Source organism: Haematobia irritans, chromosome 3 (genome assembly GCF_050003625.1).
Source record: "Haematobia irritans isolate KBUSLIRL chromosome 3, ASM5000362v1, whole genome shotgun sequence".
NCBI classification, from domain to species: Eukaryota; Metazoa; Arthropoda; class Insecta; order Diptera; family Muscidae; genus Haematobia; species Haematobia irritans.
Genome location: NC_134399.1, coordinates 51,584,101 through 51,609,975, shown reverse-complemented (window position 1 = coordinate 51,609,975; position 25,875 = coordinate 51,584,101). Strand labels below are relative to the sequence as shown.

The 25,875-nt window shown below is 33.5% G+C and overlaps 1 protein-coding gene and 1 long non-coding RNA gene across 5 annotated transcripts in view; one reads left to right on the top strand and one right to left on the bottom strand.

Moving 5' to 3' along the window:
* Positions 1–25,875, top strand: part of spri (Src homology 2 domain-containing protein sprint) — a 996,502-nt gene that overhangs the window by 223,467 nt on the left and 747,160 nt on the right. The gene's annotated exons all lie outside the window — the stretch shown is intronic.
* Positions 16,195–18,599, bottom strand: LOC142229009 (uncharacterized). The gene is made up of 3 exons (XR_012720302.1): positions 18,512–18,599; positions 16,483–16,603; positions 16,195–16,387 (listed from the first exon to the last, which is right to left on the bottom strand). It is a non-coding gene; the product is annotated as an uncharacterized LOC142229009 (long non-coding RNA).

The window sequence follows — 25,875 nt, the reverse complement described above, 5'->3', positions numbered from 1 at the left end:
TTGATATCTTTCGTCAACCTTCCCGGTTTCCATCTCTATTTCTTTCTCTATACTCTCTCTCTGTCGCTCTCTGAATAAATATCACAACATATATATGTTTACTCGAAATTTGTAAATTTATATATGTTTACATTCACACATATTATTTTTATGAAACATTCATGCCCCAAACATAATATATTCTAACATATTAGGTTAGGTTAAAGTGGCAGCCCGATTAAGATTCAGGCTCACTTAGACTATTCAGTCCATTGTGATACCACATTAACTAAAAGTACCTATTACATATGGGCACTTCTAGTCTTAACCACTGAACCTTCTCTATTATTTACTTTTGTTGAACCAACCAGATTGCTCCAAAAACATTAACAAACTGCTTAAGTTAACGTTTTCCCCGGTATGTTCCTATGGCCAGGCACCCATATTAGGTGAATATTGTACTGCTCAGCCATCTCATTGAGAGATTTGCGGCAGTCGATGGTTGTATATATAAATGCCCACATTTTTTGGAACATTACTTCTCAGCCAATTCGTCACCTCTCTTATTGCTAATATTTCAGCCTGAAAAACACTACAGTGATTAGGTAATCTTTTCGCTATTCGAAGTTCCAGATCATTAGAATATACTCCGAACCCCACTTGTCCATCCAAGTTGGAGCCATCAGTGTAGAAATCTATATATTCTTTATTCCCCGGGGACTGTGTGCACCACGCGTGGACTCGCCAAAGTGTAATCCACTACGTTAGGCACATCTGGCATTATTTTGAGGACAGAACTGTGACCGTAACCTTTTTCCGACCACAGCGATAGTTCGCACAGCCGTTGTTGCAGCTGACTGTTTGGCCAAAATGTCTAAGGCAATAGATGCAGCATGACATTAAGGGAATTTGTTCCTGTCTTGCTGAATGCGCCTGAAATACACAAACACGCCATACGCTGAACTTTATCTAAACAAGTCGGTTTCTGAAGTGCCGGCCACCAGACTACAACACCATATAGCATTATAGGTCTAACCACTGCCGTGTATAGCCAATGCACAATTTTTGGTTTTAGTCCCCACTTTTTTCCTATTGCCTTTTTGCACGAGTACAAAGCTACAGTTGCCTTTCTCGCCCTTTCTTCAATATTAAGCTTAAAGTTCAGCTTCCTGTCCAAAATAACGCCAAGGGGAATTTCAATACCCCCTAAGGAAATAGGCCTAACCGTGGGAGTTTTGCGATCTTTGCAGTACATGACTAATTCTGTCTTTGCAGGATTTACCCCAAGACCATTGTCTTTCGCCCATTTCTCAGTCATCCGGAGGGCCCTCTGAATAATATCTCTGATTGTGGATGGGAATTTTCCCCTGACTGCCAGAGCCACATCATCTGCGTATGCCACCACTTTTATCCTTTCTTTTTCTAGAGTAACCAGAAGGCTATTTATAGCAACATTCCAAAGAAGAGGTGATAGAACTCCTCCTTGGGGAGTGCCACTGTTCACATACCTTTGTATGTTTGCTTGTCCTAGTGTGGCTGAAATACGTCTCTTCATTAGCAGTTCGTCTAACAGCCTGTGTATACATGGATCAACATTCAGAGTTGTCAGTCCATTTAATATCGAGCTCGGATGTCTAGGAACGCCACGATTGTGTATTCTTTGACAGATAGTGAGCTTTCAATAAAGCTGACTAGTTCATGTAGTGCGGTCTCAGTAGACCTGCCCTTCGAGTATGCATGCTGTCGTTTCGAGAACAAACTTGAATCGATGCTAGTTCTAAGATAAATATCTATCATCCTCTCCAGAGTCTTAAGTAGGAATGAGGATAAGCTGATTGGTCGGAAATCCTTCACCCTCGAGTGAGAGGCTTTTCCCGCTTTAGGTATGAAAACGACTTTGGTTTCCCTCCACTTTCCTGGGATATAAAGGGTGATTTGTTAAGAGCTTGATAACTTTTTTTTTTTTTAAAACGCATAAAATTTGCAAAATCTCATCGGTTCTTTATTTGAAACGTTAGATTGGTCCATGACATTTACTTTTTGAAGATAATTTCATTTAAATGTTGACCGCGGCTGCGTCTTAGGTGGTCCATTCGGAAAGTCCAATTTTGGGCAACTTTTTCGAGCATTTCGGCCGGAATAGCCCGAATTTCTTCGGAAATGTTGTCTTCCAAAGCTGGAATAGTTGCTGGCTTATTTCTGTAGACTTTAGACTTGACGTAGCCCCACAAAAAATAGTCTAAAGGCGTCAAATCGCATGATCTTGGTGGCCAACTTACCGGTCCATTTCTTGAGATGAATTGTTCTCCGAAGTTTTTCCTCAAAATGGCCATAGAATCGCGAGCTGTGTGGCATGTAGCGCCATCTTGTTGAAACCACATGTCAACCAAGTTCAGTTCTTCCATTTTTGGCAACAAAAAGTTTGTTAGCATCGAACGATAGCGATCGCCATTCACCGTAACGTTGCGTCCAACAGCATCTTTGAAAAAATACGGTCCAATGATTCCACCAGCGTACAAACCACACCAAACAGTGCATTTTTCGGGATGCATGGGCAGTTCTTGAACGGCTTCTGGTTGCTCTTCACTCCAAATGCGGCAATTTTGCTTATTTACGTAGCCATTCAACCAGAAATGAGCCTCATCGCTGAACAAAATTTGTCGATAAAAAAGCGGATTTTCTGCCAACTTTTCTAGGGCCCATTCACTGAAAATTCGACGTTGTGGCTCGTTAGTAAGTCTATTCATGATGAAATGTCAAAGCATACTGAGCATCTTTCTCTTTGACACCATGTCTGAAATCCCACGTGATCTGTCAAATACTAATGCATGAAAATCCTAACCTCAAAAGAATCACCCTTTATGATAAGTTGATACATCCTTTATATATCACCGACAACCAGGGGATAATTTTGTCAGTTACAGCTTGTAACTCCGCCGGAGTAATTCCATCAGGTCCGTGGGATTTGAATGGTCCGAAGCTATTTAGCGCCCATCTTATTCTAGTTTCCGATACAATTTCCTCGACAGGAAACGACCGCTGAGCAACTGTGGCACCGCCAGTACATGGTTCAACCGTCTGATTTCCAGGAAAATGTGTGTCCAATAGTACCTCCAGCGTCTCCTCACTGGACGTTGTCCAATTGCCCTCCGATGTTTTAATGAAACCTGGAGTGGAGTTGGTGGATGCTAGAACCTTCCGTAGTCTGGAAGCCTCGGACGTATTCTCAATACTGCTGCAGTAATCATTCCAAGAGTTATGCTGAGCCTTTCTCAGTTCTCGCTTGTATCCTCTCAGATTCTTCTTGTAAGCGTCCCAGTCCTCAGGGGCTCTGGTGGACTTTGCCTTGTTAAAGAGCTTCCTGCAGGATTTCCTCATATTACTTAATTCCGTAGACCACCATGGTGGTCGATGTTTCCCCCTTGGCTTTCCTCTAGGGCATGCAGCTTTCAGTGAGATGTTGAAGGCCTTAGTAATCCGCTCCAGTCAGCTTTCCTAACATTTAGCGGAAATATGGTCTTGGTGATATGAACATCAAATTTGAAACTGATGTAGCAATGATCTGAGAAGCTGTGTTCACTTAAAACCTGCCACTCAGATATCATTTCATTCAGTTCTTGCGAGGCCAAGGTGATGTCCAAAACCTCTTGCCTGTTTTTAGTGACAAAGGTTGGGGCATCTCCCTTGTTGCAAACTACCAGATTAGTACGCAAAATAAACTCTATTAGCGACTCTCCCCTTGCATTAGTATCACTACTTCCCCATATACTATGATGTGCATTCGCATCGCATCCCATAATGAGTTTCGTCTTTGTTTTCAGTGACTCCTCCACTAAGGTCTTAACGGCATATGGAGGCATCTCCCTGTCATGTCCCATGTAGACCGAAGATACCCAATATTTGCATTTGGCTATTTCTAAACTGGCAACGACAGTGTCTGTATTGCACATTGAAGGAAGCAGAAACAAGTTGAGCTCGTTTTTAGCAATTATACAGGCTCGATTTACATCATTACCAGTATACTGCAATAGTTTGAACCCCGGAGTACTTAATTCACATATTTTGTTTCTATAAACATATGGTTCTTGAATAAGAACTATATCTATGTCCCCTTTCATCAGGAGAACTTTTAAGGCAGCACATGCAGCCTTACAATGATGAAGATTTATCTGGAGGATCCGTAGGACCATCGAGATTTTCAACAACCGTCACATCAGCCGCTTCAATCGAGTCATCAAGAATGTTCTCTTCAGAGATCTCGGTGACTCTTGCAATAACCATAGGTTCAACTTTGGTGAGTTCTGAGGCAATAGAAACCTCCTCTCGCATACGGTGTCTATCCATGTCTTCAACTTTGGTATATCCCTCGACTTCGCAAGAGGATCCGCTTACTTCTGATTCAGACAGAGGCTTGTCCATTTCTGAATCCTTTAGCTGATCGTTTTTATATACCTTCATTTGGATATAATGAAAGCCATAACATACACGGCCCTGGGACTTTGCTAGATGTGGCAAAGACTGAGTGTTCAATATAAACACTGCATGCCGTCTTGGTCCATCCACTTCATCCAAACGACCAACCTTCCAATCAGCTGTTGGAAGATCTGGATTGCATCGTTTCAGTCTATTTAAAATAGATTCAGGGTCAGAAGGGTTTGCAGGTATCCACGCATGTGTTCTAGGTCTAGCCGGTATGTCTTTCTTCTCGACTAACTCTAGAGCAGCTCCTTCCCAAACTTCACCAATTAGTATAAGAGCAGCTTTAAAACATTCTATAGACCTCTGGTCCTCAAATGCGACTAGCTTAAATCGTCCTTGATACCAACCAGCCTCTTGTTGTCGAGGATCTGGGCCGGGAAACTTTTCCAGCACCTGTGAGTAGACGACAGACAGAGCATTCTCAATTTTCCCCCATTTTTGCTTTGGAACCATACCGTCCAATGCTCCTTTATTAATGATAGCCATCACAAGGCTGTCTTTAGCAACTGAGGCAAACGATCTTTGATCCCTTTTGGAGGATGGCAGCTCATCCGGAGATCGTTCCCTTTTTCCAGTCTCAAGAATTCCTTGAGCCCATTTTAAGGAATCGCTTTGTTTAGCCGACAGCGTGCTTGGGTCGACTGATCCTAACTTCTTTAGGATAAACAAAGCATTTCTGCGTTCCTTGAATCTCTTTCGTGAGGGATTACCTCCTTTTGATGTCGTTACCTTAGAAAAAGTTCGACTTGTCATAGTGTCGCCACCTGTCGACCCGTCTACAGGTCGACTAATTGGGCCTAACTCTTGGTCATTGCCCAGATTTATAACTCCAGTCGATACCCGTCCACTGGACCCTGAAGTTAGCAACCCAGTGGATGACTTGGAATTTCGCTGCATGGTGGCTTAATATCCCACCACACTTGAAATTCTTAGTAGGTACCTATTACGATGAGTTTATCCGCTATTGAAAAACACGTCCGTTCCGTTCGACGGTTGAATAAAGAATATTATAATTGAATAGAGAATAAACATATTAAGATATGTGTCCCACACATTTAGGTTTAGTTTAGGAACATTACAGGTTTGTACTTAAATATATTGTGTTTAAAAATTGTGCCCGAAACACATTTTGTTTATATCGGAACATATGAAAAACATATTTTTCTAACAGTGTATTTATGAATCAAAATTTTGTTCTAAATAGTAAAGAAATAGAATTGGATGATCGATCAATATGAAGGCGTTGTTGGCCCAATATGTATTCTATATGTATGGGATGTAGTTTCCAAACCAGTGATGTACACAGATGAGGGCACATGACGTAGACCCGAGTCCTACAAATCATTTCACCATAATAGAGAATTTTCTTTGGCAAGCAGGGTAAAACGTAAATTAGCTCTTGGAGATGTTCACCATTGTGGTATCACAATGGACTAAGGTTCATATCTCACCAACGGGCATTTTTGTAGTAACAAAATATTTTTCTATGTCATTTTATTTTGTTTTTTGGGTATATATTTGAAAAAAAAAAAAAAAATATCCTTGGAAGTGAAAAAGTCAAACGGCACAGGTTAAAATCCCAGCGGATTATACTATTTTGATTGTTTGTTTTTTTTTTCTTCAGTTTACACAATAATTTAATAATTACATTTAAAGTTACATATTACAACTATTCAACTTAAACATAATTTTTAAACTTTAAATAATCTATGGTAGCTAAATAGCAAATTAAACGGTTTATAAACGAAAACCCCGTGAATCTATTTTGTTTTTTGCTAAATAAATTTTCATAAATTTCCAAAAAATAAATTTTCACTTAAAACGGCCTAATTCCGTACTTTCTAAGACTTGTCCAAAAGGACTGTATCGGAAGTGGAAAAACTTGACAGGGGATTACAATCATTCAATCCTATTGAAAATATAACGATACTAAATACGTAACAGGATTTTAATTTTTTTTTTAATAAAAATATTTGAAAACCACAAAACGATTTTTTTTAAATAGTTACAGTTTTTCTACACCCTCAAAAAAAAATCGCTTCTCTAACATATGTTCCAAACATATTTTGCAGGAAGCACATATATTATTGGATACTGCCGAAACATTAATATGTTTGTTTTATGTGAGCATATTATATGTTTGGAAGCATTTTGAATCCAAAAATAGTATATGCTTGGAAGAATTCCACAAAGAAGATTGTGCCCATTTCCTCAGATAATTTTCACTTCCACGAAATTTTTGAGTTCTTCGCATCTTTTTCTGTAATACAAATATGCTGTTTTTTTAAATGTCTATTCTCTTGGTTCCGAATGTCTATTCTCTTTATTCCGAATACTCATTCTAATATTCAAATTAAATAATATTTAGACTTAAGCATATTATATTTTTGGCCTTATGAAACAGTTTTCCGAAACTATATACAAGCGGTTTCACAGAAATTGCTCTCATTTCATTCTCGCTGTGTTATGTTGATATCTTTTTATTCAACCTTCTCGGTTTCCATCTCTATTTCTTTCTCTATACTAACTCTCTCTCTCTCTGTCGCTCTCTGAATAAAGTATCACAACATATATATGTTTACTCGAAATTTGTAAATTTATATATGTACACATTCACACATATTATTTTTATGAAACATTCATGCCCCAAACATAATATATTCTAACATATTAACATATATGTCCCAAACATTTTGTGTTAGTTTAGGAACATTACATGTTTGCACTTAAATATATTGTGTTTAAAAATTGTGCCAGAAACACCTTTTGTTTATATCGGAACATATGAAAAACATATTTTTCTAACAGTGTACCTTTTGATACAATTTGTCTCTAAAGGCCAAAGGCATTGAACTACAAACCACTTGTCTAATCTCTAGTTCCTTTTTTAATTTTTGAAGATTAGTCACTTTACTTCTTACCAATTTCCACTTATTTATTTATTTTTCAATTGTTCGATTAATAAAGTCTAAAAAACTTCTTCAAAAATTAATCGCTAAACTCGTCGCTGGTAAATTTAACGGCGACGAAAATCGACACCAGGAATCCAGATTTTAGTCGATAGCAGACAAGCGGAATACAAAATTAGTGGCGACAGACGAAAAGCGACGGAGACTTCAACAACAACTACTGTGATAACTATTTTTCAATTACTTTACATATTATTACAATTTTTAATGCGATCTAATTGGACATGAAGATTAAGGAATTAGACCTTTACGATGGGCTCATCGTAGCTTACTATTTTGATGTTAGCTTGATATCAATTTTTAATGCGAGCTTATTGGACATGAAGATTAAGGAATTAGACCATCCATGCACAACTTTAATAGCATTTCCATAAATGTCCTCCCAAAGATATTCTCTATTTTAACTACACAGGAAGTCTTTTCAATACAATTTTTTATAACTCGCTTTTGTCAGATTGTTAATGGGTAATTTTAACTTTTTTGTTTCCAAAAGGTTAAAAGAGTAAAAATTAATAAAATAATAAAAATTATTAAAATTGTGTCTACAAAAATTGCGAATTTTTGAAAACGTTTGAAGTCAAACGTTTCAGACAAGCGTTTAGAACGCATTAAAAATCACAAAAGATTATAAAAATTACTTATTTGGCAAAATATTACAAAATTGTTTAATTCATTTCCTATGGTGTGATACGAATTCAGTGTTTTGGATGAGGATCGCAAATAAATAATTTCTGAAACGTTTGACCTCAAATATCTTCAAAAATTGCAATTTTTCTAAAATGGATTTAACATTTATTTCGACAACGTTGAAATGACATTTCGATGTGAATGTTTAAGTATGTTTTGTTAATTTGGTGTACCGCTATGGAGTGGTCTTTTGGTACACGTTACATGTGCAAACATATACTCCATAATGTTTTCGTACTGTCACTTACAAATTAATATTTTCAAATATCTGTTATACCTTTTGCCTTAACATAGGTAGCTTCTACAAATCCATAAATCAAAATGGGATAAAACCTCAAAAAGCGGGTGAAGCATAAAAATCTCCAAATGGATAAAAGTTAGTTTGATTCATAACATTTGGATTTGTGCTGGCAATAGAAAATGAAATATCTACAATGAAGTCAACGACAAAAAACTTCACATAGGCAGTAGTTTATACCAAGAAAAACTTGCGATGTCTGCCAATAGTCTGTGCAAATCTACAGTTCGAAGATTAAAGGTGATAATTTATGGTTGAACATAAAACGCACTTTGATTGCATGGAAATCTACGATTAAGTTTGCTTACGCCGAACTTTTTAGTTATATTGCAATGTGTACTTTGGCGTGGCGGCGTCTTGTGTCTTGCTTGGCAACTTTGTTGGATGAGAATCCGATATAAATTTCATTGGTATCAGCTAACGCTTCAACATAGATATCCAACACTTCTCTATGGAGCATTTTATCGACGACTGCAGTAGCACTTCACAATTGCATTTTTATGAAGTACAACAAAATGTTTAACCGCTTCTCCTACCTCAATAGACCAGCAACAACAGATTAGAATAATGATAAATGACCACTTAAAGAGCTGTAATCATTGAGATCGACTAGTAAACGGCAATAAATATACATCAGCTTTTGTACCACAATAAGGACTCATTGTCACTTTAATCGTGGAGAACAGAATCAGTTGTCTTGATAGTCATGACTTATAAACGATTTGGATTAAGTGAACAATGTTTTTTGTATCTGTTCATTTAAGCGTAATATGATTTCTCAAATATATACTCCAGTAACTTATTTAGGTTAGTTTATGAGTTTGGTGCAGCTTTGATTAGTTTGTTGTCTAATTGCCGGGTGCAATTATTCAGCTTGAATCGTCTCACTATTTCATTTCCATCTATGGATTTGAGAATTCCTGCTTTATATGCGAAATAATTTTTTTCGTGGGATTTGACCAGAAGAGTTAGTTATTCTCTCACCGAATCTGTCTACCCACAAGCCAATTTTAATTGCCGATACTTTATATCAACCCGTCACCTTCACGTGCGGATTTCATTTCAGTTTTGAGTCTAAAGTAATTTCAAGATAGTTTGCTATTTTTACTTAAAGACCGTTTGTGAAAATAGGTTTGTAATCTATATTATTATAAGTGGAATCTACACACAAAAAAAAATTTTCTGATTCAATCACGAAATTAATTGATCCAATTAATTTTTTAATTGAAATGTCTTCAAACACAGAAATAATATCAATTAAAAAATTAATTGACAGTCAATTAAAAAATTAATTGATCCAATTGAAAAATGAATTGAATATTTCTTAAAACTCAATTAAGATTTTAATAGGAAAAATTTTCGTGAAATTTTTTTCTGTGTACATGAAAAGCTTTGTCATGTCAAATTTCAATTCCGCAGTTGATTTTTAGATTGAGAGCCATCGATCTTGCACTGGCGTAAGGATTATCATGAACGGTTTTCATTATTTTTCTTTCGTCTCCTATTGAAATCTTTCTTGGTCTGCATGTATATTGCTTCAACTACAGTCTACCTTCCTTTCTGTTCTGCTGATTACAATAAATTAATAATAAGTCCTTTTCAGAATGCAATAAATTTTTGAAAGAAATTCTTGACACCATAAAAATTAACTGAATATTCATTAAAACATTTATCAACTTTAAAGTAAATAAACAAATATCTTATGCTAAAAAAATTCATTCTTCAGTTATTAATAATTGCTTATTTTAATGAATTGTTTTCACAAACAATATTTCAGCGTTGTTACAAATATATAAATAGATTTAATATAAATACATTTTGTGCCACACATCATCCAATTCATTCGAAATAAAGGTACAAGGGGATTCTTACGACTACATGGCCCGATTTGGTAGCATTAGCAGAATTTCGTCCACAGAATCGGGGAATTAACTGCTTAATAAATGGCTTTGGTTGTTGTTTTTTTTTTTTTCTTTGCGATGAATAGTGACATATGTAATTACATCCCAAACGATATACATAAGAAATTATTCTCGGAACCACAACGAAATTACAACCTTACTTACGGAATTACCCACAATGAAAATAAATAGAGAGTTTTTGATGGTACTTTAGAAATCAGTAGTCGATTATCGCTCGAATAAATACTGCTGATAAGGAAAACAAACAAAAAACGCAAAAAAAAACATCCAACCCATAAAGTAAAGTAACTGTCAGTCGATATCTGACAACAAATGTTTATCTGTGAGATCGCGCTTTATTTATTTTAAAACATTTGTTGAATTATGTATTTGAGGCATACATTCATTCCAATATTATGACTATGGTATGGTCCGCGTGTGGGTCTGTCTGTTACTGTGTTAATACTGGACTTCGAATGAATTGTTTTGCTGTTGTGCAGTAGCGACACCCATAGGCAGAATTAAATACTTCACACATTATGGTATGTGATTACATGGAACGCGAAAAATTTTCCAATCGTAACCGAGTAGATACTAAATATGACTCTAATAACAATGAAGCAATCAATGGAAATACCAATTTTCAGAATTTGTTCAAACAAAAAATTGTGTACGCAGAGAAGGAATACGATCACCTCAGAGAAGAAGGAATACGATCACCTCTAGGGCAAAATATTATTTTTTGATGAGAAGAAAATAACATTTTTACCGAAAAAAATTAATTTTCTCGCCAAACAAATGGTTGCCACAAATATGTTACATGTTCACCGTCCAAAACTAAAATTTTATTCTAGGAAGTGAACACATTTCTGGGTGTGCAAAAATTTTAACTTGCAGTTTTACACAAATACAGCAAAATTCGCACCAATAATATCGCACTTTTTCTTGGTCGGAAAATGTCTACTTAATCATAGCCCGACTCGATTTGTTTTGATTCCACAAGAAGAAAAAAAAATTATGTCGGCTTTCAATACATTCTCTTTGTCGCTCTATGTTCGAATACACAATTTAATGTGTAAATGCAATAATGTTGAACATGCTGCGACCTAACACCAAAATATTTCAAATTCAAAGCTTCTCTACACTCAAAAAAAGTTTACTTGGATTCAAAGATTTTGACCTTCCCTTAAGAATTTGGGTATTGATTCCGAGCCAAAGATGCGGCTTCTTTGAAATAAAGGTATTTTGTACGGACCTTCCTGGCTTTAAATCTACTATCAATAATATTAAAATTGGATACAGATCTCATTCATCGAGTTTTTATTCACTTTTTGAGATATATTAATAAAGGTCTTCATGTACAAACAATTTCCAGCTCCAAAATCTAAATTATGCAAGGTTCTTCTAAGTTTTCTTAATTCTAAAAAACTTTAAACCAAAGATGCAGATCCTTAAAATAAGTCTTAGCCTAGGTTAGGTTAGGTTAGGTTAGGTGGCAGCCCGATGTATCAGGCTCACTTAGACTATTCAGTCCATTGTGATACCACAGTGGTGAACTTCTCTCTTAGCCTATATTTGAAGCTTTTTTATCTTAAATTTAAAAATTCAATATGACAATTAAGTTAATTTTTAATTAATTTAAATTAAAAATGTTTTTCTTTACTTTAAGGAAAATTTGCCTTACTTCAATGATCTACAACTTTACCAGTGGGACGCAAAATATCAAAATTTGTGTCCTAAATTTAAAGGAAAAAAATTCTTGAAGCAACGATTATAAACTTTCTTTTAATTAAAATGTCATAATTTTAAAGAATTTTGTCCTTAACATTGTGTAAATTTCGATTCCTAAAATTTAAGTTGCATAATCTTCCATATTAAGTCAATATTTTTTTCAGTGTAAGTGGGTTCACTGCAATGTGAAACGCCGTTCGGACTCGGCTGTAAGAAGGAAGTCCCTTGTCATTGAGCTTAACATGGAATCGGGCAGCACTCAGAGATAAGAGAGAAGTTCACCACTGTGGTATCACAATGGACTGAATAGTCTAAGTGAGCCTGATACATCGGGCTGCCACCTAACCTAACCTATGTCCACAACAAGAGTAGATTGCCATTTGCTCCCATTTGATCCTCTCACTCTGTTATGTTGATGTCTATTCTATTCTATCTCTCTATCAGGCGTTTCTAAACATATATACACTGAAAAACAGTGAACCCACCAGGAAGAAAACATTTAGTTAATTTTTTATATTTTTAGAAAATTTTAACTAGTTTTAAAATAAGTAAATATTTTTCGACAAATTCAAGAACGTTTATTAGACATCATTATTTTTTTTAAATTGTTAAAGAAAATTTTGTAGTTTGAAAGAAAAAATTGGAGTTCAAAAATGCAAGAATGTCTTTAGAGATATACGAGGTTCATGATGGATGCATTTGTAGTAAAATTTAGAAGTTTAAAGAAATAATGAACTTTTTTGTGAGAAGTATGAATTTAGTAAAACTTTTTTCTTCATTTATGTATAATTTTTTCCATTTTTTAGTTCATTTAACTAACGTACGCAAACAAATATTAGAGTAAAGGAAAATTTCTCCATATATAATAATTCCACTTTTTTTTGAGTGTATGTTTATACGAAATTTCTACATTAATATCCCAATAAAAAAAGCGTCGCAAAAAAAGTAGTGAAAATGTTCTTTTTGGATCCGGAAGACGTGCAAAATTGGCGCAGAAGCTATGAATTGAAATAAATAATTTTCATAATTTTTTATGACTTTTAATGCACTCTAACGCTTGTCTGAAACGTTTGAATTAAAATATTTTGATTTTGTTTCGACAAAATTTCAATAATTTGTACCATTTGTTTAATGCTTACTCTGTTTTTAAACTTTTTGAAACAAAAAAATTTAATTTACCCATTAAAAATAAGAAAAAAGCTAGTCATAAATAATTAAATTGTGTAGTTAAAATAAAGAACATCTTTGGGAGTACATATTTTGGAAGTATTTTTAATCCTGGAAAGTCATTCTTCGTCAAAATGACGACGCGTAATTTTATTTTCGATTTAAAATGCATTTTGGTCGATTGGGAAATGATAAATTTAGATTATTCCGCACTGAATAAAAAGCATGCCTGGTTCCAAAGATTTTGTCTTTACTTTAAAAAATTTGGTATTGTTTCCGAGCCAAAGAAGCGGAGAATTCAAGTAAGGATACTTTTAAGACACAATTCTCTTCTAAATTTGGGTTTTGCGTACTTGCTTCTAGGCAGCAAATTTTAATGTTTCGCTTTTTCAGCTTTTTTCCTTCATATGCTATCAAAGTCCGTTAAAAACGAGTTATCGACAGCTTTATTTTCCAAATTAAGACTCGACTTCCAGTAGAAATTATGCTATGTTTGAAGTAAAAAACTTCTTTAAAATAAAGTTTTGAAAAACATGTCCTATATTTGAACGGTTTTTTGCTTTGTAGTCAAGATGCAAAACGACAACAAATTTAAAGACAATTTCATTAAATTTAAAGAATTTTTCTGAATTATTAAAGTCAAGTTGACCTTAGCCTATTAATTTTTTCTTTCATGTTAAGATACCCATTTTTAAGTTAAATCACTTAATTATAAGGACAATACGACTTCACTGAAAAGTTTATCGACTTTTGGACAAGGAAAATAACTTTATTTTACAGAAATGCGTCTTCTATGCTAAGCAAAATTTGTATTCGTATTTTAAAGACATGAAATCTTTGACCTCACGACAATATTTTTTTCAGTGTACGCACCGTTTGTTCAAAAGGAAAAAATTACGTTATTTTCACGTCCCTATGTTCTTCAAAGCCTTTGTTTATTCGTTTCTTCATATTCCAAATTAGGGGTGTTTACAATTTTATTAAATTTAAAGAATTTTTCTGAATTATTGACTTTAATAACCTTTAATTAACCTTAGCCCAAACATTTTTTCTTTCATGTTATGATACCCATTTTTAAGTGAAATGACTCAATTATAAGAACAATACGACTTCATTGAAAAGTTTGTCGACTTTTGGGCAAGGAAAAAAACTTTCTATTAGAGAAATGTGTCTTCTATGCTAAGCAAAATTTGCATTCGTATTTTAAAGACATGAAATCTTTGACCTCACGACAATATTTTTTTCAGTGCGATACAACCATTTTATGAATCTTTGCCTTATACTAATTAAAATCAAAATGAATAAGGAAATAAACTCACTTGTGGTTTTCATTATTGTTCACAATGCAATTTATGGTGTCTTGAAATAAGCCGTAGTCAACATGACGAAGGATGACTTTAGTATGCAAAAAATAAGGATGACTTTTCAGGGTTAAAGTTGTGCCTTTGGAAGAACTTCCAAAATTTTTTGCTGAGTATATATTTTCATCCAGTGTCTATGACCAAAGTTGTAAGAGATGTTAGATAAGAAAGGAACTGTGGAGCGAATTCGACGGATCTTGTACCGGTCGTTCCATTAGGTGAATCGTTCATTGGAACTAGTTCGTTCCGGAACGACACAAGACCAGTATCGGCTGCTAATAAGGTTGGGCTGCTGTACCGTTACCTGAGGTATAAGATATTGAACACAAAGCAACTATTTTATACGCAATATCCCAGCGGCGGAATCGAGAAGGGCCTTGCAAATTCAGGTATGTTAAATGCCTTAAATTGGAAGGAGTTATGTTTATAAGGCATGCATGTGTACTGATTTTGCATTCATCGTACCCTTCTAAAATCAGACCTGGAATTAAGCATTGCGTTCCATTTACTTTTTACCATTTTCTACACGTGTATAGCATGGGTGTTAAAGTTATGCAGCAGGAGATTTGCCTTATAAGATATGAACTATCTTATTTTTTTGTAAAATTGTGCACTATATTCTTATACAACTTTTCTTCTTATTTTTAGGTCACGTCATTAAAGTTGACAAAAAATTATTCAAATAAGGACGATTTACTCATATTGTTCAAAATTTAACTAAAATTAACTAATCCTCATGAATTAAATAAAGTTCAGTTGGCAAATGAGTAAATTTTACTAAAATTATACCTGTCTTGAACTTCGTACAACGCCAAAGACATTTAAAAAATTTTTGAATTCAATTTTTTTGAACATTTCAAATATTCTTAAACAACGGGAAACAATTAATTATTTCTTATATATTTTCTTCATTTTGACAAAAAGTATTAACTTACTTTTAACATGTTGCAATTAGAAAACTATTTTAGTTAAAATTTTCTAAAATAAACCTACATTTTCTTCCATAATGGTTCACCTTTTTTTGGGTGTAAGTCTGCCAAAAGAGCTGAGTTTGTTTGAAGAGAACAGCAGCCTATAAACACGATGACGACGCGACTAAGCCAAGGAGACCAAAACTTAGACTGATTCAGGAAAATTGAAACAACCAAATTCTTCTATTGACTGATCCTTGCAATTTACAAAATATTTCACTCATTGGCTCTAAGCTATTAGAGGGGAAAGTATTTTATGGTTTTGGACATATAATGAAACTTTGCGTTCCATGGACAGGCACAACTATAGGGAGGTTCGGCTCTGAATACATTCCTATTCCAATTTGGTATGGGATGTGCTCGAGTAATTTTGTCGTATGGCGCGAATGGTATTGCTGAAGCAATTCTAAGGTACACTGAAAGGATGATGCAATTCTTCAAAAGTACGATTCTCGTTCGTCATCGCTACAAACGCCATCGTCATAGCGATGAACTCTTTCCCTAAATTTGACGTAACCCATTCATCAATATGATGTAATAGATTCATCAATTTGATGTAATCGATTCATCAATACGATGTAAACATCAAATTGATAAATTGATTATTAGAAATATTTTCTACGACACTTTTAATAAAGAACCATATTGTTTTTTATTTTAATTAAATTTAAATTTTATTTATTTGAAATATGTACAACTAACGAAGTAAAAACGTATACAAAATTTTTCATACACATCTACCAAAGCTGTTGATTTTGATAAATTGACCATCTTGACACACAAACATTCTGTTACCTTAATTAGTGTTTAGATTACCAAGGATGAAAAGTTTTATGGGTTCATCCTGTGGAGTAAAAAAATTATAAAGAAGAATTTAAAAATGGAAATTTTAAATTATTGTAAAATATATTCGATCTTTTAGAACAAAATTTAACTCACCCTTTTTGTGCCCAACTGTTCCTTTTAGTTTTGAATTGTTTGCTCATCCAATTCATCTTTATTCTTTAATTTCTTTATCCGTATTCGGTTTTCACAGAACGAAAAATGTTGCAGCATTTATCTGTAAATTTAGAAATACTTCCATAAACATATAACATATAAATGTTAAACAAGTATATACGGCCGTAAGTTCGGCCAGGCCGAAGCTTATGTACCCTCCACCATGGATTGCGTAGAAACTTCTACTGAAGACTGTCATCCACAATCGAATTACTTGGGTTGCGGTAACACTTGCCGGTATCTTCAAACTTCCTAACACCGTCTTCTAAATTACAAGGTAATCCATACGTAGTATATATTAAACTAAACAAGTATATACGGCAGTAAGTTCGGCCAGGCTGAAGCTTATGTACCCTCCACCATGGATTGCGTAGAAACTTCTACTGAAGACTGTCATCCACAATCGAATTGCTTGGGTTGCGGTAACACTTGCCGGTATCTTCAAACTTCCTAACACCGTCTTCTAAATTACAAGGTAGTCCATACGTAGTATATATTAAACTAAAAAAGGCCGATTAAATACGTATATAATTAAGTTTAAAGTTTCTATAGAAATAAAATTTTGACATTTTCTATAGAAGTAAAATTTGGAAAAAATTTTCTATAGAAATAAAATTTGGAAAAAATTTTCTATAGAAATAAAATTTTGACAAAATTTTCTATAGAAATAAAATTTGGAAAAAATTTTCTATAGAAATAAAATTTTGACAAAATTTTCTATAGAAATAACAATGACAATGTTTTCCATAAAAATAAAATTTTGGTAGATTATTTTTGGCTCGAGTGGCAACCATGAATATGAACCGATGTGGACCAATTTTTGTGTGATTGGGGATCGGGTATATATAACTATAGACCGATATGGACCAATTTTGGCATGGATATTAGCGGCCCTATACTAACACCACGTTGCAAATTTCAACCGGATCGGATGAATTTTGCTCCTCCAAGAGGATCCGGAGATCAAATTTGGAGAACGGTTTATATGGGAGCTATATATAATTATGGACCGATATGAAACAATTCTTGCGTGTTTGTTAGAGACGACATTCTAACACCACGTTCCAAATTTCAACCGGATCGGATGAATTTTGCTCCTCCAAGAGGCTCCGGAAGACAAATCTGGGAATCGATTTATATGGGGGCTATATATAATTATGGACCGATATGGACCAATTTTTGCATGGTCATTAGAGAACATATACCAACACCATGTACCAAATTTCAGCCGGATCGGATGAAATTTTCGTTTCTTAGAGGCTCCGCAAGCCAAATCGGGGGATCGGTTTATATGGGGGCTATATGTAATTATGGACCGATATGGACCAATTTTTGCATGGTTGTTAGAGACCATATACTAACACCATGTACCAAATTTCAGTCGGATCGGATGAAATTTGTTTCTCTTAGAGCGATCGCAAGCCAAATTTGGGGGTTCGTTTATATGGGGGCTATACGTAAAAGTGGACCGATATGAACCAATTTTTGCACGGTTGTTAGAGACCATATACCAACACCATATACCAAATTTCAGCCGAATCGGATGAAATTTGCTTCTCTTAGAGCGATCGCAAGCCAAATTTGGGGGTCCGTTTATATGGGGGCTATACGTAAAAGTGGACCGATATGGCCCATTTGCAATACCATCTGACCTACATCAATAACAACTACTTGTGCCAAGTTTCAAGTCGATAGCTTGTTTCGTTCGGAAGTTAGCGTGATTTCAACAGACGGACGGACATGCTCAGATCGACTCAGAATTTCACCACGACCCAGAATATATATACTTTATGGGGTCTTAGAGCAATATTTCGATGTGTTACAAACGGAATGACAAAGTTAATATACCCCCATTCTATGGTGGAGGGTATAAAAAAAAAATAAATTGACCAAAAAATAAAAAAGTCGTCATTTTGGTTAAATTTTTTTTCCATATATAACACTTCATGTTTTTTTTATTTTTACTCACATTTTTGTTTTTCTTTTCACTTTCACATCTTTAAGCATTAGCCCTTTATTTTCGGCACGCGCGACCACCTTTACACTTTGAACTAAACTCAACAACTGAGAGGAACCATTTGAAATGTTCTTACCGCAAAGAAAAAAAAAACAATATTTCTACCACACAACTACGTATGGATGTGTTATTGCATTAGTATTTGAATACATGTTAACGGAGTAGATGAAACTTTTCGTCTATTTGATTACTATTTTCGTCAATCTGACGACTTTTATTGTTCTCATATGTCTTGGAAGCCAATTTAAAAACAAACATGTGAACAAATGTTTGCTCAAATACTCGTTTGAGTTAAGTTAAATGTGGAGAGAGCATAAAATACCCAACAAAAATAACTTAGCTCTCACTAATAAAAGCTGTGTACAGTTATTTTAAAAACAAAACGTAGCAAACGCATTTGGTTGTGTGTGTGTTTTTTTAGGTAGAGAAATAAACACACATCTACAGAACGTATGAATTTTATCATCACATTGAACACTGTTTCGTCACATTGACTATTGATTCGACTTTTAGGTGTTTCACTTTAGTACTAATGGAAAAATGTAAATTACAAATATCTATATACTATATATACCGTATATCGTTTTATGTTTTAGTTAGCATTGAGATTTTTTGATACACATTTCAGAGAAAAGTGTGTTTCATCAATTTGAAGATTCTTTCATCGCATTGACGAAAACCAGCATCCTTGATACATCATGAAAATAAAGCACTTAAAACTTTTGTCCAACTTCTATTAATATGTGTAATTCATATATTGGGCCTTCATATAAACGAAATTAATTTAAATCAAATGTTAATTTTGGTTAACTTTCGCTGAATCGTGAAGAAAATAATTTCGTCTCATAAACAAAACTAGATCATCAATGTGAAGAACTATGAAAATAACAAAAATTGACTTTGATGATTGATTTCGTCACGTGGACTACGGGAATACTCCCATGGACGAAACTTTTCATCGCATAGACGAAAACGCATTGATGAAACTCAATCGTCAAGGTGACGAACGCTTTTTCTTTCGGTGTAAAGACGTCAGAATGACAAGCCACCAGAGTTAACAAACATATAAATTAAGTAATTTAAAATAGTCCTAATAAAAGAAAATATTCTTACGGATACAGTGAAACAGGGTGATATAGAATCGTCTTAGTTTTTCCGTAGCCTCGACATTAATTTGGTATTCCTTTACAGAGGCGACGACTACGATGACATATTGTACCAAATGCAATACTTGATAACAATCGGCCTACATAAATAGAAAGCAATCAGCAGAAGTGCAAAAAAAAATATTTTCAATTAAATCTTTTTATTTCCGAAGATTTCTGAGTCGGAAAAATTTTAAGTTTGACGAGGGAAAAAATATGGCAACGTTTTATGATTTTTAATGCATTCTAACGCTTGTCTAAAACGTTTGACCTCAAATATTTTCAAAATTTTGCAATTTTTCTAGAATGGACTTAAAATTTGTTTCGACAAAATTTAAATAATTTGTACCATTTTATTAATTCTTACTCTCTTTTTTAACGTTTTTTGGGCATTTGTGGAAGTGCTTTTAAACTTGTGCCTTTAGAAGAACTTTCAATTTTTTGCTGGATAGTGAAATCTACGTTGAAGGATCATATACATTTCGGAAGGAAGGAAGGAAACTATCTTAATCTAGGATTGTACCAGCCAGCCGTCCCGAAAATTATACCATAAGTCCTGTATGCAACAGAAACCTCTATGGAAAAACTGGCTAAGATGTGTTATTGGAACACAAACTAAAATATTGGTGCTTAATAAATAAAAACATTGGTCTTGAAGGCTTTGTATTACAGAATAAATTGATTTGCAAATCAACACGGATCTTTATCAATTTTGTATAAATAACGCATTTTGAGTTGAGTTCCTCACAAATCCACCATCTAGTGGACGCCGACGAAAACTACAGGAATAAATTATAGTATCGAAGAAGTTCGTTACGTTGAATCAATTTTAATGACATTTTGTTAATATAAAGAAGCTTTATTAACCAGTATAGGACAGAAACAATCCATTGAGCTAATTGCGAAATACTTCAACATAGCACTGAAATCAGAATGAGCTACACTGAAAAAATATTTACGTGATATTAAATATTACGCAATCTAAATTTTAGAATGCTTCAATTTTTTTTTCATTAAATTTAGGACACAAATTTTGTAAATTTGCGTCCCAACGTAAGCGAACTTTGACGACTGGAAAATGTTAATTTAAGCTATTATATCAGTAACGCTTAGTTATCAGTAACAATCACGTTGGTTCAACGGAGGAGTTTAATTGGGCTGTTAAGTGTGGAATGACAATTAAATATGTCTGCTAACCAAGTAAAATGGGTACCTGCACTGAAAAAAAGCAAAGATTTTGTTTTTACTTTAAAAATGTTGGTACTGATTCCGAACCAAAGAAGCGGGGAATACAAGTAAGGATACTTTTAAGACACAATTCTCTTTTAAATATGGGTTTTGTGTACTTGCTTCTAGGCAGCCAATTTTCATTTTTCGCTTTTAAGCTTTTTTTCTTCATATGCTATCAAAATCCTTTAAAAACGGGTTAACGACAACCTTATTTTCCAAATTAAGTAGAAATTATGCTATGTTTCAAGTAAAAAACGTTTTCAAAACAAAGTTTTGAAAAGCATGTCCTATATTTGAAAGATTTTTTGCTTTGTAGTAAAGATGCAAACAGACAACAAATTTAAAGACAATTTCATTAAATTGAAAGAATTTTTCTGAATTATTAAAGACAAGTTGACCTTAGCCCAAACATTTTCTCTTTCATGTTATGATACCCATTTTTAAGTGAAATCACTTAATTATAAAGACAATACGACGTCATTGAAAAGTTTATCGGCTTTTGGACAAGGAAAAACTTTATATTAGAGAAATGCGTCTTCTATGTTAAGCAAAATTTACATTCGTATTTTGAAGACATGAAATCTTTGATCTCACGACAATATTTTTTTCAGTGTGTAGATCGCTAATCTAATACACCATTGATATATGAATGTACCTCATGATTTCCTTGAAGGCCCCATTTCTATAAAATTTCCTTGAAATTAGATATGTAAAGGAATGTGCAATTCTTCTCAGCCGAGCTTTCACGTGCACTTAACCCCTAAAAAAAAGTGCCTTCGAAACTAAAGGAAAAATGTTTATAAATTTAGTTTATCCATTTTATTTCCATTAAGTTACATTTTTGTGTGAAATAATAAAATTTACTTGTTTAAGTAAAAAAATCCTAAACCGAAAGCAGTTAGGAATAGTTAATTAACTAGAATAAAGCATGGAATTTTACTAATACTGTTTTCTTCGCTGGGTATAAGAATTTACTACTGAAAAAGAAAATTTTATTCACTGATAACAAAGCATTCGTAAAAATAAACAAAATATGAACTAAACCCAAGTTTCCTCAAATTTAGTAAAATTTCTTATAAAGCGATAACACAGAATTCCTTTATTATAGAAAGGTTATCATAAATACGAATAACACTTGGCATAGAAAAATATTTTAGTTCATTCGAACTAAGAAGTATTCAATCTTTTGAAAACTTAAGGAAACACACTTGTTAGAATATAGGAAATTTTCCTATATTTATTTTATCTACCTGTAAGCGATACCTGTCATCGATGTAATCGATATGTTTGCGCGTGGGTTGTTTTTTTTTAGTTTGAATCGCGTTGTTGTGGTATACACAGTGGTATATACAGTTGGAGAGATTGTTAAATAATAATATAGTAAAATAATATAATAAATAACAAATAAAATATTTATTATTTTAAATTAGTGAGAAAAGTTTAGTTTTTTCAAAATCATTGAACATAAATAACAAACAATAAGTCTATCAATGTTCGTGATGGTGTATAAAGAAAGAAAACAGCAACAGAATAACAACCCCTTCATTCGTCTTCATCTTGGAATCTTCAATTATCAGGTAATATTCATACAGTGACGCTAACCTTTTGTGAAAAAATTGGTTTATGATTTTTTATATTTGTAGATATTGAAATTGTAAAAAAAAATAGTTACGCAGCATCTTATTAAAAGTGAAAGGAACAAGAAGAAGAAAAGCATTACGTTTTACAGTTGGTAACTTTACATGGAAATTGGAAATAGTGGAATAGTAATCTAATATTTCAAGGCCAGTCGATTCTGTTGATTCTTAATAAATATATTTTATATATTAATAAAACATGTCTTTTATTGAAGAAAAATTGCCTATATAAATAAATAAAACTGTATTTAAAAACGGAGGTAAGCAGTTCTAATTTTGAAGTAAAAGGTTTACCACAAATATGTAAGATTTGTCCGAATGAATGAAAAAAGTTCAATACAATCATCCATTTATGCATTCAATTCAGTTAAATTTTTTCATTCTGTAGTATAAAGGTACATAAATATAGGAAAATGTTAACTAATATATGGAATGCATTCTACCTAATTTCTACGAAAATCACATCGTTCAAACAAATAAAAATGTCTTTGGCGCTATACGAAGTTCAACTTTCTTCACAATGAGTTCATTTTAACTTAAAGAAGCGGTCACTTTTTTCTGGGTGTATATAGAGCAATTGTCAAAACATATTTACATTTAATGCGACCTTAAACATATATTTGCCATTTATTTATGTAGCTTTTGCCTAGTTTTAAGCTACCTAATTTAAAAATAATATTTTAACGCTTTAATATTATGTTTTCTTTTTAATTTCAGGTAAGTTCGCTGTTTATTATCGAATCACGAAATCAGTTGTCCGTAAGTTGCAACCCAAAGATAAATCATGTTTTAATGGTTCATTATTATGTCTATTATGTTTCAACTGAAATTCTTTATGCTAATGCTTTATGAACGTCAATGGGATATTTACTACACGCAGAAAAGAAACATGATTGTCACAATCATATTCGAAGAGCAAAATAATATGATGGGAGCTATTTTTGCAGCGACCATGTAACATTTTCACCTGCAACCATGTTGGCTCAGTGAACATGGTTCTACGAAAAATAAAATTGCCCTCATCTAAAATGTTATTATATTGACAAAAAGAATTTTGTTTGAATCAAAATACAATGGTCACGATCTAAAATGTTATGGTATTCGTCAAAAATGTTTTTCTTCCAGTTAAAAGAACATGGTCACAACCTAAAATGTTTTGATCTTTATGAAAAAACTTTTTTCGTCGTCGAAAAAAGGACGCCACTTGAGAAAAGAAAACACAAAATCAACTTTATTTATTTGTTTTTATTTATTTATAAACTAATTCATTGTTTATTTGTATTTATAATGTCGTGCAAGCAAACTTCACATATTTTTACACACTCTATTTTGGTTCAATTTCAACAATAAGTAATCATTCCATATTTACTTCATGCCCATCAAATGTACCAACGCAGACATCATGTAACTGCAAATAAAAATAAATTATACCATATATCAAAATGCAGAACAAAAAAAAAACAGGTACATTTTTTTCAATTACACTTTCCTTTTTTGTGTTCACATAAAACCACGTGCTACTTCTGAATAAATAAATTAACACAAAACACAATAATTTCGTATTTTCCGTCCATTCCAAGAAACAATCAACACACGACTGACGCGCAAAATGGAAATCGTGTTTTTATAAAATTCTTTTCGCTGCAAAAAAATTAAATGGTCACGTAACCTATAAAAATACTTTTTTCCCTGCAAAAAAAGTAAAAAAAAAATAAATAAATGGTCAGGTACATGATTTTCCTGACCATGTAATGGTCTCAAATTCTATCATTTAAATAATAGAACATGTTTGCGGCATTGAAGAACCATTTAAATGCTTATTGCCAACATATATTTTTCTCCGCTCGAAAACTATGTTTACAAAGACAAAATACATGGTTTTCGCGACAATTACATACTCTAGATATGCATTAAATGGATGCGGCAACCATGTTTTGTTTTATAGTAATGCTGAAAATGATACAAATACAAAGTCAAACCAACATACAGAGAAGACAGGAATAAAACACTTTCTGAACATGCTTTCAATTTTGAGAAAACAACCGTATCTATTAGGTCAATTCTGTTAAATTGGAAATTTTGTCCATATTTCGCAGCGAAAACCAATCCTCGCCAAAAAGTACTTTACTGAAGTACGAGGCGACTGAAATATTCTGAGAATGAATAGTTCATTTTTAAGCGCAAAAAACTGAATGAGCTTCTGAAATTAATGGAAAAATTTCCTTAAAGTCGGTCTCACGCTTCTTGAAATTTTTGCTCTCTGAATTATTTTTCCTGTTTTCCCAGTATCGAATATATCCAGCGTAGAAGACTCATTTTCCCTATATGAAGTTTTTTTCCTTTTCCAAAAGTCGATAAACTTTTTTGTCGTTTTGTCTTCACACAAAAGAAAATGTTGGTTTACTAAGGTCAAGTTGGCTTTATTAATTCTGAAAAATTCTTCAAACTTAATGAAATCGTCCTTAACCTTGTAATGCCCCAATTTTTTTTTTGCCAGCTGATTAAATATTCAATGTTAACGATAACATACAAAAGCAAGAAAAATGTATATGGTAAAATTCAGTATATGCTGCAAAGCCTCATGAACACTTTTAATTAAGTTTTCTTTTTATATTACCCACTTTTGTTGTCTTAAGGAGTGTTTTACTCAGGGATCCGGAGCGGTCCATTTTTTTCGCTCCGCTCCGCTCCCGCTCCGGAGAAAAAAAAACCGCTCCGCTCCTCGCTCCGCTCCGAGAAAAAAATCGCTCCGCTCCTCTTCGAGAAAATTATAGTACAAACATTGTATTATTTGTTCAATTGAGTTTTTTTTTATTTTATTTAGAAAAATCGGGCGGTACATATATGGGAGCTATAGCTAAATTTGAACCGATTTCGATGATTTTTTGCACATATAGTTAGTGCTATAGAAGATTACATTTCGCCAACTTTGAGTAAGATCAGTTGATAAATAAGGGTTTTATGACCTAATTTGACAAAATCGGGCGATACATATATATGGGACCTATATCTAAATCTGAACCGATTTCGATGAAATTTTCAGACTTAAAGGGTGATACAGAAGATTATTTTGTGCTAAATTTGACGACGATCGGTTAGTAACAAAAGTGCAACGTGACCCCATTTGTCGAAATCGGGCAATACATATATATGGGAGCTATATCTATATCAAATTCAATAACGTTCGTCCTTGTGCCCAAAAAAACTCCCTGTACCAAATTTCATCAAACTCGGTTAATAATTGCGACCGAAATCCTGTGAACAACAAATACATGGACAGACGGACGGATGGACGGACGGACAC